The sequence below is a fragment of the Schistocerca gregaria genome, chromosome X (assembly GCF_023897955.1).
Source record: "Schistocerca gregaria isolate iqSchGreg1 chromosome X, iqSchGreg1.2, whole genome shotgun sequence".
Taxonomy (NCBI): Eukaryota; Metazoa; Arthropoda; class Insecta; order Orthoptera; family Acrididae; genus Schistocerca; species Schistocerca gregaria.
In genome coordinates, this window is record NC_064931.1 from 608,037,741 (window position 1) to 608,053,140 (window position 15,400).

Genomic DNA, 15,400 nt, shown 5'->3' on the forward strand with positions numbered 1-15,400 from the left:
AGCTGCGGACGCTGTTATCAGCGCAACAATATCACCCAAACCTGTCCGATCTATAGGATCTCGCGCCTTCCGACTTCCATCTGTTTGGCGTAATGCTGGATGCACTCTACATGGAGCAGTACATGGATGATGGGGAGGTTATTGATACAGCAAGACGTTAGCTCCGACATCGACCAGTAGAGGGGCACCATGTGGGCTCACAGGTCCTTCAGTAAGGTGGCATGAGGCTATCGTATTGAACGGAGATTATGTTGAAAAGTAGGCTTCTGTAGTTAAAAGAGTGGGGAATAATATGGTGTAGTGGAATACTGAATAAAACCAATCTGCTTTCAGAGGGAAAATATGTTGCATTATATATTAAACGGCCCTCGTGGAAAGCATAGGTCGTGAGAAATTCATTTTGCCCTTGTCTCACATGATATCATATTAGACATGGATTAACAGCAACAGGCAGACTCCATATCGTTAGATTTACGGAAAGCGTTTGACACCGGGCCCCACTGCAGACTGTTGACGAGTGTCCGAGCGTACAGAAATGGTTCGAAGATATGTGAGTCGCTCGAACACTTCTTAAGTAATAAAAATCAGTATGTAGTTCTCGACGGTGAGGGTTCATTAGAAACAAGGTTACCGTCTTGAGTGCCCCAGTGAAGATGGGACTGCATTCATTTTTTATATACTTAAATGATCTGATGAATGGGGTGAGCACCAATTTACGGCTGTTTGCTGATGACGATGTGGTGTACGGGAAGGTGTTGTCATTGAGTGACTCTAAGAGGATACACGATGACTTACACAAAATTTCTTGTTGGTGTGAAGAATGGCAACTAGATCTAAATGTAGATAAATGTAAATGCGAACGAGTAGAACAAACTATCCTGTAATGTTCTAATACAGCATCAATAGCGTGCTACTTGACAGGATGACATAGACTAAATACCTAGATGTAATGCAGCAAAACGACTTGAAATGGAACGAGCGTGTAAAGATTGCTGTAGGGAAGACGTTTTCTTGGGAGAATTTTAGGAGAGGGTAGCTCATTTATAAAGGAGACAGCGTGTAGAGCACCAGTGCCACCAATTCTTGAGTTCAGCTCGAATGTTTGGTATTCCCACCAGGTCGAATCAAAGAAATAAATACACCAAAGAAAGTTTGGTGTCAATCGGTTCCGAGGGTTCCGGAAGCCATACAGAAAATTGGAATGGAGATCAAGATGAACATCATTTCCACCCTTTCTATTGCTCATGAAAACCACACATTGCATGTTGTACCACCAAGTAGCGAGACCTTCAGTGCTGGTGGTCCAGGTTGCTGAACACACCGGTACCTCTAACACCCAGTAGCACGTCCTCTTGCATTGATGCATGTCTGTATTCGTCGTGGCATGCTATCACAAGTTTATCGAGGCACTGTTGGTCCAGATTGTCCCACTCGTCAACGGCGATTCGGCGTAGATCCCTCAGAGTGGTTACTGGGTCACGTCGTCCGTACACAGCCCTTTTCAATCTATTCCAGGCATGTTCGATAGACTTTATGTCTAGAGAACATGCTGGCCACTCTACTCGAGCGATGTCGTTATCCTGAAGAAAGTCCTTCACAAGATGTGCACGATTTGGCGCGAATTGTCGTCCATGAAGACGAATGCCTCGCCAATATGCTGCCGATACGGTTACACTATGGGTCGGAGGAAGGCATTCACGTATCGTACAGCCGTTACGGCTCCTTCCATGACCGCCAGTGGCGTACCCCAAAATAGCAGGGAACCTCCACCTTGCTGCACTCGCTGGACAGTGTGTCTAAGGCGTTCAGCCTGACCGGGTTGCCTATAAACGATTGTCTGGTTGAAAGCATATGCGACACTCATCGGTGAAGAGAACGTGATGCCAGTCCTGAGCTGTCGATTCGGCATGTTACTACTGGGCCCACCTGTATCGCGCTTCATGGTGTCTTGGTTGCAAAGATGGATCTCGCCATGGAGGTCGGGAGTGAAGTTGCGCATCATGCAGCTTATTGTGCACAGCTTGAGTCGTAACACGACGTCCTGTGACTGCACAAAACTCATTTTTCAACCTGGTGGCGTTGCTGTCAGGGTTCCTCCGAGGCATAATCCGTAGGTAGCGGTTATCCACTGCAGTAGTAGCCTTGGGCGGCCTGAGCGAGGCATCTCATCGACTGTTCTCGTGTCTCTGTATCTCCTTCATGTCCGAACAACATCACTTTGGCTCACTCCGAGACGTCTGGATGCATCCCTAGTTGAGAGCACTTCCTGGCATAAAGTAACAATGCGGACGCGTTCGAACCGCGGTATTGACCGTCTAGGTACGGTGGAACTACAGGCAACATGAGCCATGTACCTCTTTCCTGGTGGAATGTATGGAACTGATCGGCTATCGGACTCCCTCCGTCTAATAGGCGCTGCTCATGCATGGTTGTTTACATCTTTGGTCGGGTTTAGTGACATCTCTGCACTGTCAAAGGGACTGCGTATGTGATACAATATCCACAATCAACGTCTGTCTTCAGGAGTCGTGGGAACTGGAGTGATGCAAAACTTTTTTTGATGTGGGTACATCGACGCAATTCAGGGCGTACAGATATATTTGCTACCGACAGCGTCGATCACCAGACATATGAGAATCCCTGGACGGAAGATGAAGTTCTTTTTGGGAGGCATTATTGGCGGAACGTAAGGAACCGGCATTTGAGGTCGACTGCAGAACGATTCAACTGCCGCCATCGTACGCTTCGATTAAGGAACACGAAGATAATGTGAGAGAAATTAGGACTCGTACGAAGGTTTATAGACAGTCGTCTTTCCGTCGCTCTATTTGCAAGTTGAACAGGGGAACACATTACTGCCAACGAGAGACCACTATGTTGATACCATCACTATAGAATATTTGACTTTTTTGATGGAGGCACAACCTCACCCCTGATTGGGTCGGTTCATCATTATCAAATTGTAGTCTGATGAGTTTATCAATTCGATTCCGATGAGTCCCGTCCGTTGCCGTACGCGGTCGTCCACTCCGAGCTCTGTGTTAACACCACCGTTTCCTCTATTACGAGCGCGAACAATGCAAGGTCGCACATTGCCGATGTCGGTACAATCATCACCGTACACAGCTTTCATTCGTCTACGCGTTTTACTTGGAGTCACGTTCTCTGCGGTTAGAAACTCGATTACAGCACACTGTTTCTCACTCACAGACATACACTGCCGGAAAAAAAAATAGTACACCTGGAAAGACGACGTCGATTTCGATCCGTTGACGACATACGCCATCTGGGGGAGGGCTGCTATATATATTTCTGGCCTAATAATGAAAATACGAATATTTATCAACGAAAATGGTTTATTGTTTTTCAAAATATTCTCCATCAAGATTTATACACTTTTGCATGCGCTCAAACCAATTTTCGAAGCACTTTTTCCACTCCGATTGAGACACCTCCAAAACATGGTTTTTGAATGCTGCAACAGCATCTTCTGGCGACGAAAATCGTTGACCACGCACTTGGGTGCCAAGTCAGGGCTGTACGGCGGATGACCCATCACTTCGACGTTTTGGTCGGTCAAAAAGGCGCTGGTTTGAGCCGATGTGTGACAGCTCGCATTGTCATGGTGCACAATGATTCGTCTTCTCTTGTTCATTTTTCGAATTTCTCCGAAGACTTCAGGCAAACAAATGGTGGTGTACCACTCAGAATTGACCGTCCTACGTTGCTCAAGCGGAACAGTCGCCACATGACCAGTTTTGCCGAAGAAACAGGCGACCATTTGCTTCGAAGTGCTTCTTCCACGAACAACTTTCGTTGGATTTGGCTCGTCTTGGAAGAACCACACGGTCGATTGCTGTTTTGTTTCGGGCTCATACGCATAGATCCATGATTCGTCACCTGTGACGATCTTATAAACGTCTTTTGAAGCACCGCGATCGTATTTTTTCAGCATTTCTTTACACCAATCCACACGAGCTTTCTTTTGAGCGATTGTCAAATTGTGCGGGATCCAACGAGAACAAACCTTTTTTACGGCCAGGTGTTCATGCAATATCGAATGTATGCTGGTGGGAGAAATGCCTAGGCATGCCTCTATCTCACGGTATGTCACATGACGGTCTTGCATTATCAGTTCACGTACGGCATCGATGTTTTCTGGCACAACGGCTGTTTTTGGACGACCTTCACGGAATTCGTCTTTGAGCGAGCGTCGGCCACGATTGAATTCGTTGTACCAGTTTTTCACAGTGCTATAGGATGGTGCTTCGTCGCCATACCAAGATTTAAGTTCATCGATGCACTCTTGTCGTGATAATCCACGTCGAAAGTTGTGAAAAATGATCGCACGAAAATGTTCACGAGTTAATTCCATTTTTGTGCCAAATTGATTTCTTCAAGTCCCTGTAAAAGAAAAAAAAATTGTCGTAAGTCAAAAAGTTCTGAGTACATTTATGCTAAAAAATGTCAAACTTTCCAATGGAAATGTCAGATTGCACCTGGCAACACTTAGTGTTGCCTAGGCCAGAAATATATATAGCAGCCCTGTACTGATGATGATTTCAACGTTGTCCGCTGAGAGACAGCGTAGTGGCATACCTACCAGAGCGCCATCTGTGTCTATCCTTTAATAGGCAGTGCTCCCAGCCAGGAGGTTCAAAGTGGTCCAAAAAATGTGTAGTGAGACGCACTAGTGCTTCCTACAGCCAAGTAATCGAATTTGAAAGGAATCAGATTGTGGCCTTCCGAGCGGCTAGATGGTCGTTTCGGAGAAATGTCACACAAGCTGGACGTGCTGCGTCAGTTGTGCAGTGATGCTGGTATCAGTGGTCGCGTGAACATTTTCACACCTGTAGACGAGATTCTGTATATCCACCAGGAACAGACAGCCGGCTGGATCATCGTATTGTAAGAGCAGTAGTAGCAGATCGTATAGCTACCATGCGGGCTTGTGAGCCCAGACACGTTGACACGAACTGTTGCAAGCCGGTTATTAGCATTAGGACTACAGGCACGCACACATCTAGCCCGTCTTCCACTCACGTAACAGCATCGACGCGCACCACCCGACTGGTACCGTCAGACGATCACTAGGAAGATGGAATGGAACACCGTAGTCTTCAGCAATGGAAGCAGATTCTGCCTGCACTCAACATATGGTCGTTTGCGCATACGACGTAGACCTGGTGAGCGCTGTCTTGTAGAGTGCATGCGTCCAAGACATATTGGCTCCACCCCAGGCCTTATGGTACAACACTCGTTCACCTTTGGTATTTCTGGAAGCGACACTAACCAGCGCTTGGTACGCGCAGAATATTCTCAGACTCGTTGTTTTGCAGTTCTTGCGACAGGAATTTGCTGTGTTAGTCCAACAGGATGATGCTCGCCGACACACGGCCCGTGAAACTCGACGGACTCTGAAAGACGTGCAGCAACTTTCCTGACCAGCACGAACTCTGGAGTTGTCTCCAGTCGAGCACGCGTGCGATATGGAGGGATGTGAAATCCAGCCGCGAGGAGTGTCCGCGCGGTTTGAGGCATCATGTCACGGACTGCGCGGCCCCTCCTGCCGGGGGTTCGAGTTCTCCCTCGGGCATGTGTGTGTGTGTTGTCCTTCGCTTAAGTTAGTTCAAGTTACTTTAAGTAGTGTGTAAGTCTAGGGACCGATGACCATAGCAGTTTGGTCCCTTAGGAATTCACACACATTTGGATGTGAAATGACTCGTGCAACTCGCCAACCAACAGTCAAGGTTTGGTTTCCAAAGTGGCAAAAATACGCAGTCAGCCATAGTAGAATTCACATAAATTGTACTTGACGCTCTTGATACAGATGAGTGTGTCACAGGCATATTTTTGGATATTTCCAAGTCCTTCCATACAGTCGACCACAAGATTCTATGAAATAAATTAGAAGCATTAGGAATAAGAGGGGTAGCTAATGAGTGGTTTAGATCCTACCTAGCAGGTAGGGTACAAAGAGTAGAGATAACACATACTTGAAATAGATCTAAACATCTAGTAAAACAGTCATCAGAGCCAAAATACATTAATAGATGAGTTCTGCAAGGTAGCACATTAGGACCAATACTATTCCTGATATACATCAATGACTTTCTCAGTAGTGTTGCTCATGGTGAACAAATTCTCTTCGCTGATGACAGGAATATTATAGTCGCTGAGAAAACAAGAGAGCTCCTTGCAGAGAAAGCAAATGAAACTCTCAAAGAAGTCTGCGATTGGTCAATAAGCAATAAAGTGACAGTGAACATAAATAAAACTAATGCCATGAATTTCAGTTCGAAGAGGGAAAAGGACAATGTGTAACAAATGCAAAGTTTCTAGAAATGAAAATGGAGTCTCAGCTGGAATGATGCACAGAAAGGTACTTGCAAACGGAATGTCATTAGCGCGTTATACCCTTAAAACCCTATCATCAGTATGTAACATGCAGTGTCCTTTAGTTATATACTGTTCATATGTACACCCAGTACTTATCAATGACATTCTTTTTTGGGGAACATGCGCACAAAATATGAACACAATTTTCAAACTCCAGAAACGAGTCACAAAAATAATAACCAAAAACAGTAGTCGAGCTCATTGTAAAGTTCTGTTCAAAACACTCGGGATTTTAACTGCGCAGTGTGAATAAATTTAGCAGTCAGTTGTACACATCAATAATACATCGGTAGTTACTGCACAAACGGCTCTGTCCATTACCATGGAACAAAAGCTAGACTCAACGTACATTTACCAAGAAAAACTCTACATAAAACTCGAAACAGTATTTTCTACCAAGGAATAAAACTGTACAATAAATTACCAAAAGAGATTATACACTCCTGGAAATGGAAAAAAGAACACATTGACACCGGTGTGTCAGACCTACCATACTTGCTCCGGACACTGTGAGAGGGCTGTACAAGCAATGATCACACGCAGCGCAGCATTTGTGCACCGCCGCCGTCAGTGTCAGCCAGTTTGCCGTGGCATACGGAGCTCCATCGCAGTCTTTAACACTGGTAGCATGCCGCGACGGTGTGGACGTGAACCGTATGTGCAGTTGACGGACTTTGAGCGAGGGCGTATAGTGGGCATGCGGGAGGCCGGGTGGACGTACCGCCGAATTGCTCAACACGTGGGGCGTGAGGTCTCCACAGTACATCGATGTTGTCGCCAGTGGTCAGCGGAAGGTGCACGTGCCCGTCGACCTGGGACCGGACCGCAGCGACGCATGGATGCACGCCAAGACCGTAGGATCCTACACAGTGCCGTAGGGAACCGCACCGCCACTTCCTAGCAAATTAGGGACACTGTTGCTCCTGGGGTATCGGCGAGGACCATTCGCAACCGTCTCCATGAAGCTGGGCTACGGTCCCGCACACCATTAAGCCGTCTTCCGCTCACGCCCCAACATCATGCAGCCCGCCTCCAGTGGTGTCGCGACAGGCGTGAATGGAGGGACGAAAGGAGACATGTCGTCTTCAGCGATGAGAGTCGCTTCTGCCTTGGTGCCAATGATGGTCGTATGCGTGTTTGGCGCCGTGCAGGTGAGCACTACAATCAGGACTGCATACGACCGAGGCACACAGGGCCAACACCCGGCATCATGGTGTGGGGAGCGATCTCCTACACTGGCCGTACACCTCTGGTGATCGTCGAGGGGACACTGAATAGTGCACGGTACATCCAAACCGTCATCGAACCCATCGTTCTACCATTCCTAGACCGGCAAGGGAACTTGCTGTTCCAACAGGACAATGCACGTCCGCATGTATCCCGTGCCACCCAACGTGCTCTAGAAGGTATAAGTCAACTGCCCTGGCCAGCAAGACCTCCGGATCCGTCCCCCATTGAGCATGTTTGGGACTGGATGAAGCGTCGTCTCACGCGGTCTGCACGTCCAGCACGAACGCTGGTCCAACTGAGGCGCCAGGTGGAAATGGCATAGCAAGCCGTTCCACAGGACTACATCCAGCATCTCTACGATCGTTTCCATGGGAGTATAGCAGCCTGCATTGCTGCGAAAGGTGGATATACACTGTACTAGTGCCGACATTGTGCATGCTCTGTTGCCTGTGTCTATGTGCCTGTGGTTCTGTCAGTGTGATCATGTGATGTATCTGACCCCAGGAATGTGTCAATAAAGTTTCCCCTTCCTGGGACAATGAATTCACGGTGTTCTTATTTCAATTTCCAGGAGTGTATAAATTGCAAAAATACACTTATTTAAGAAGGAAGCTAAAAAGTACCTGTTATGCAATACATTTTATACATTGAAGGCTTACTTAGATAAAACAGAGTAGAGGTTTGGTGGAAAAAATGCTATACAGATAAATAATAATAATGATTATAAAACATCCAACATTCCAAATAACACCCTCACACTATGTTTTTTCCTTCTTTTTTGTTTTTCTTGAAAAACGTACCCCCAAGCTATGCATAGCACAATACTAAAACCTCTTCCTCTTTCTGAACTCAACATCTCACTCATTATAAAGGGATCCTGAATCAGTTTTTCAGGATAGCAAATGGGAAGTTTCGGTACAAAAAATGGCCCAGAGATCACCCGTGTGTGTGTGTGTGTGTGTGTGTGTGTGTGTGTGTGTGTGTGTGTGTGTGTGTTTGTGCGTGTAGTGAGTGAAGTGTTATGAAACAATGGGTTTATAGTGTGTGCAGTGACTGGTAGTGAGATATGAATGAACAGTGTGAGATTGCATTATTTAATAAAATATTTCTTAAAAAAAGTATTTTATACCAGGAGTAAATCTAATGATTGTCTCTAACTAGAAGTCTGTAAATGTATGTGATGTATGTGTGCACGCATTAGCTTATTGTAATTCGGTCTAAACTTGTTAAGACTTTGACATGTCCTATATACTTGTAAAAAGAGGTTTACGGATGAACAAAGCTTCTACTACTACTACTACTACTACTACTACCCTTACAGAACTAAGTGAACAGGTCGAGCAGGCGTGACATAGCGTATCCCACTACAGTATTTCCCATATGTAGGATCGACAGGATGCCTGAGTGAGTGGTTCTTTTTTTTTTCAGCAGTGTAGTTATGTTACACACAGCCATGTTACACCCTACAATTCGGAGCCATCTGGCGGCAGAGGGTTGCAGCTTGCATCAGCGAAACGGAAGATTGACCGAGTGATATGTATGGCGTGTAATACCTCTACCGATATTGAGAACAGAATAAAAAATTCGGAAGCATTTTTCTGCATGCCCTAGTAGTTGTTGTGTAGATACGGTAGACTTTAAGAGAGATCTTTCTGTTTAATGTTCCCCGCCATTATGTCGTCTATGAGACTCGGAGGCAATGTTTTGGAAACCTATTAGAGATATCTTGTACCTGAAACGTGTAGAATAGTTGTCGCGAAGTTGGGTGCTTCTTAATGTGCGGTTTCAACTTCTGCTCTTACATCTTAGTTGGTTGAGTATGGGTGGAAATGTGTGCGCTAACAATTCGTCAGCCTATGTTTGGGGAAGGCAACGGCTTTGCAGCAGCGGATACACCGGTTCCCGTGAGATCACCGAAGTTAAGCGCTGTCGGGCGTGGCCGGCACTTGGATGGGTGAAAATCCAGGCCGCCATGTGCTGTTGCCATTTTTCGGGTGCAATCAGCCTCGTGATGCCAATTGAGGAGCTACTCTACCGAATGATAGCGGTTCCGGTCAAAGAAAGCCATCATAACGACCGGGAGAGCGGTGTGCTGACCACACGCGCGTCCTATCCGCGTCCTCAGCTGAGGATGACACGGCGGTCGAATGGTCCCGATGGGCCACTAGTGACCTGAAGACGGAGTGCTACGTTTGGGGACTGAAGTATGGTTTTCTGAACACATGTTCCTGCGACGGGCATCTTTCATCGAGTTGCTGCTGAATGCCTCCAGCATATGGCAAACACTGACTCCAACTCGAGGCATATTTCTGATTCTATATCGACAAAATGCCGACACGTAAGTTTCTGTTAAAACTTACACGTGTGTGCGAAGTAATAATAGAGTTAATTCTAACGCATAATGGATGTACGTTAGAGGACAGCCAACGGCGTCCTTTCCTGTGTCCGCTCACGTAGCCGCACTGCAGTTGTAAGAACACCACCTGGTAAACATTGATGATGTAAATGCTTACTCCGTTCACAGATTAGTACCTCTCGTCACACGAGCAGTAACAGATGGTGGCGATTGCGAAAGTCCGCTGCTCACGAGCAGTCAAGGTGCAGCCTAGTGAGTGTGCGAATATCACTGGAGGTTCCTAGCACGTAGCATTGCTATTTGCTGGCAGCGTGGCTCTTAGGAACACTAGAGTAAGTTTGACGAAACGACCGATGGCTTCATTGCTTCATGAACAACGCATTTCAAATTGTATCTGGGATCCAAGAGTTTTAACGGACTCTATAAATGAATATCATAGATTTCGAAAAGACGACGTGTTCTTTCTGACATGATGAGACAGGTGCTGTTTGCTGACCAGGGTTATTTTGAAAGATGGAGGTTTTTTCGCTTTCGATGAGACGAGTACTAGGTACCACGTCGCCCTCTTGGCTTAAGTGGCAATCATATGTAAAGGGACTGAAGTCCGTTAAGGTAACAACAATTAACAAACACATAGCTTCGATAAGCCCAAATGAAAGGAAAGAAGAGTTGTCTTATGTTCCTTTGATAATGAGGTCATTACAGATCGGGCACAGCGACAGTAACATAGTGTATGTGTGGGATTCCACTTACACAGCTGTCACACTGCTGCCCTCCGCCAACCTTGACCAACGGTCCGTAGCAGCTTCCAATACACTATACTGTGTAATGTGCTGCATATACATCTGTTATCCGCAAATCACAGTATGGTGGTGGCAGCTGGCCACAGTACACTGCACGGTAGGTTAGAGCTTGCAGGATCGCCCAATGAAATGCTTCTAGTAGTTCTCTGCGGGATCGCTCAGCCTAGGCGACATACCTGTCAAGCTAGAAATTATTCCTAACAGCCACTCTGAGTGAATGCACTTCTAGATAGTAACATTGGTGTTAAAACTGCCCATGATATTGGAAAGAGCCCATCTTTTCTAAGTTAAAATGCCGAGAATTTGTACGAAGTATCTTCAGTTTCCCCCTCTGTTTGGTTCGAGCACCAGACCCACATATAAGGGTTTTCGCTCAAGCGGTTCATATCCTGACAACATTATTTTTTTCGCAATTTCAGTTAGTTTCACATTTTTTTGTAGTTTTCGCAGTATATAAGCATTACACACATTCACTAAACAAAACTACTGATGCTCGTGCGAGTACCATAGTGATGAATTCGAAGATTGTAAAAAATATTTAAACAGACTGGCATGAGAATTTTTTAATATGATTTGAGGTTATTACCTCGTTTTGTTTTGCTGGAATAAATGGCTGTATTTCCGCCGTAAGTTACACTGAGAAGTATCCTTTATTGACTGGGTGACTAGTTTCGGACATTGCGTCCATTCTGAATCCATCCGTCTCCTTCTTTTATTTGATTTTATCCTCACTCTGTTCCCTGCACGGTTGCTCGAGCTTCCTTAAGCTACACACCTTTGTCTCCATATCTCAATTTTTTCCACAAGACACCCATCCTCTTCTATATTCACCATTTTTTTTAAGTCGTCCTCCCTTGTCAACAAATGACATGTTTTACTACCAATTCATTCTCTTCTCTTTACTCTTCATATCTGAGCAAGCTGCCTTACTCTGTAGATGAACACTAACTATTTCGTATCACACTGATGCAGCACAGTTTCAGCTATTAATAAAAGCTGATCAGTTACATGCACCAGCCTATTTCATACACATAACATTCTGTTTAGCACAGTGATGAAAATAGTTGGAATCGTACCGACTGAAAGGAAAAGTGTTACATCATGAGGCATCAGACGGATAATTATCAAACTTTGTGGAAATGTTTATCACATAACGGGTATTAAATGATTCAGCTATCATTCCACTCTGAACTGATCTACATAATCAATATCAGTGAATGATGTGATCCCTACGAGCATGTATTCGGTGTAAAGTGGAATTAAACAGTCTCCGAATGCCAGAATAAGGAATTCCTTGCCATTCCTAAAACTCATGCTGTGACACTTCATACGGAATGTTCGGTTGAGCCTGGTATGAACCGGGCAGGACGACGAAGGATCCGTTTCATTTATGTGCTGCACTGAGGCGATTTGCATTATCCTGCTGAAAGTTTCCGTTTGATAACCAAGTCATGAGGCCTATGGCAACAGGGTTTACCATCTTTGCCACATACTTACCATACCAAATTAGTCCTGTTGCTTTACCCGGTAGCTCTCCACATTATGACTCCAGAATTCAGAAAGATTCGACTATTGCTAGTTCTTGTTATCGCTCATCAGGTAGTTCAAATGGTTCAAATGGCTCTGAGCACTTTGGGACTTACCTTTTGAGGTCATCAGCCCCCTAGAACCTAGAACTACTCAAACCTAACTAACCTAAGGACATCACAGACATCCATGCCCGAGGCAGGATTCGAACCTGCGATCGTAGCGGTCGCGTGGTTCCAGACTGTATCAGGTAGTCTACGGAAACATTAGCATCGATCTCACCGTCACAAACAGAAACGAGACTCATCACTGAACAACACAGAATGCCCCTCAATATCCCAATTAACTCTGACTCCACACCATGCAAATCTCTGTTGCCTGTAGCAGCAGTAAACGACCGATGTCAACTCGTGTCTCAATCTAGCTTCCGGCAGCATGTTCCCGACGATTCCTTGCGACTCTCTGCCTGTAACATATTCCCGGATTTCAGCTATTGCCTTCTGTCTCTTCGTCTGATCCATTCGAACAATCCCGATATCTTTTTGGGGTAGTATTTCTGGAAGGAGCCGTGGCTGTTCTGACTACACTGCTATCCAGAGTCCACCTCGTTATCACTCGTTCTGCAAGATTGCGCTACAGATGTCTATCCGATCTGTCAGTATGATGCTCGCATGTATCTCATACCAATGATTTGACCTTTATCAAAGTCTGAAAGAAGACAATAAGCTGCAAGCACACGTTGTCTGTGAATGTTGTGTGGCGACCTCGACTTAAAGCGTTCCACTAAAATTAGCCTTAATGTACACACATCATTCTTCATCTGTTGGAAGGCTCTTTTGGGTATTGAAAATAAGCTCATATAATCATAAACATATTTTCATGTGTCACCATTAGGTAATATCTTCATACCTAAAGCATCTAATGCCAGAAATATTCCGCAATTGCGAATAAATTTCATAAATTTAGTTCAGCTGCAAGATCTTCATCAACGTCTGTTTCTTCAGACATTTTTAGAAATAAGTATTACAAATCTCAGCGGGAAAAATTATGGTCGTAATATTAACGTTGAACACGTTTGCTTCCTTGAAACCCTGTAGCGGCAATACAAGTAAAGTTGCGAGAGATGGGGTCGTAGACAGATGACATAGACATATGAAGTTTGAAGCTGTCCTGGAAGCTTGCTCGGATAGCCGAAGTTGTTAAGGGGAGCGCTCTCGACAGGCAGGACCAATAGGTCAAAGTAAGAACATTTATCTATGTGGATGATATAGCCCTTGCGACATATTCTAATGATTTTACAACTTCAGAAACGATTCTCATTCAGTATTTGCGAACTCCAGATGAATGTTTTATGTATGGCGACAAAGCAAAATAAAATAAATAAAAAAAGAAAAAATGGAAAAAACTGAATCTTCCATCTTCCACCTGAGTAACAGGTATGTTGGCTAAGAACCGCAAACTGCATTCAGAAATCAGTTGCTGTCATATAACCCACTCCCAAAATAGCTTGGCATGACTCTGGATCTCTCCGTGACAGATAGAAAACACCTAACTGAAACAAACTTAAACAAGAAACAACACATTCAACAAAATCTCTGGAATAAGTTGGGGAGCTAAAGTGCCAGATCTGAAAACAACTGCCCTCTCACTTGTGTATTGTATGGGTAAATATTGCTGCCCAGTGTGGCTGAACAGTCCTCATACAGACATGGCTGATACACAGCTGTACGCGGACGTGAGAAGTATAACTAGCACAATAAAATCCACAACTGCAGAATGGCTACCTGTTTTGTCTAATATTGAGCCACCAAAGATACGACGTGAATCTGCGTTGAAAGGGGAAGGGGAAAATGCTCCAGAAATCCCGAGCTGCCACTACACCACAACTGTGACACCATTCAAAGGCAGAGACTTAAGTCTACGAAGCCCTCCTGAAGCCTTCCCAAAAGGCTCACTTCTGAAGGATTCCACCCAGGAACAGCATGGCGGGATGAGTGGATCGCAGTCAACCCTGACTCTGAAGGTTACATTGTCTTTCTTACACAAGCCCCTGCCGGATTTCACCCACCTAGGAGGTTGTTGACCATCCTAAATCGCATACGCTGCAAACACGGAGGATTCCAGGACTTGCAGTGACGAGTGTGACTGCTGACACGAGCGACGAACAATACATCAAATATTCATAGAATGTCCTCTATGTAAACATGCTGGAACTGTGTCCAGCATACATGAGGCCTCCGAGGATGAAGTCCCCTGGACGGAAACTTAAGATATAGGCCCTACAACCAGCTGCTTGCAAATAATTAAAGAACTTTCCTATATTGCAATCTTACACTAACAATATCTGTTCTGTTTATAAAAATTAGTTTTTGTATGTGTAATTCAGCCATGTGTTTTTTAAATTTATTCTATTCACGTGGATAATGTTGTCTTGTCGACTTAATCTAAGACTTTCGTAATCAGAAATGAGTGTAATTTATTTTATCTCTACTTTATGTATATTGTGGTACCATTAAGACCATTTCCGTTTAATCTAAGTAATGTATCACTTATGATATATGAAATAAAAAAGGTAATATCTTCATACCTAATGCATGTAACCTCAGAAAGATCCCAAAATTGCGAGTAAATTTCATAAACATAAAAATTTAATGAACATAAAACACAGGTATGGAAATACTGGAGCATTAGATTTTTAGGGGTTGATCGAAGTGTTTATGCCGTCACAGTTTTCAGTTTCTGTTAGTGTATTTACTTCAGTAGTAATGCATAAACCTACGACAATTACACACACATAAAAAGAGTTTTGCATCACCTCGGTTCAGAGAGTTTCGGAACCTGTACAGAAAATTGGAATAGAGATCAACATAAACATCACTTGCGCCCTTTCTATCGCTCATGAAAACCACACATTGCATGTTGTACCAATATACAGCGTGACCTTCAGAGGTGTTGGTCCAGATTGCTGTACACACTGGTACCTCTGACACCCAGTAGTACGTCCTACTGCGCTGATGCATGTCTGTATTCGTTGTGGCATACTATCCACAAGTTCCTCAAGGCACTGTTGGTCCAGATTGTCTCA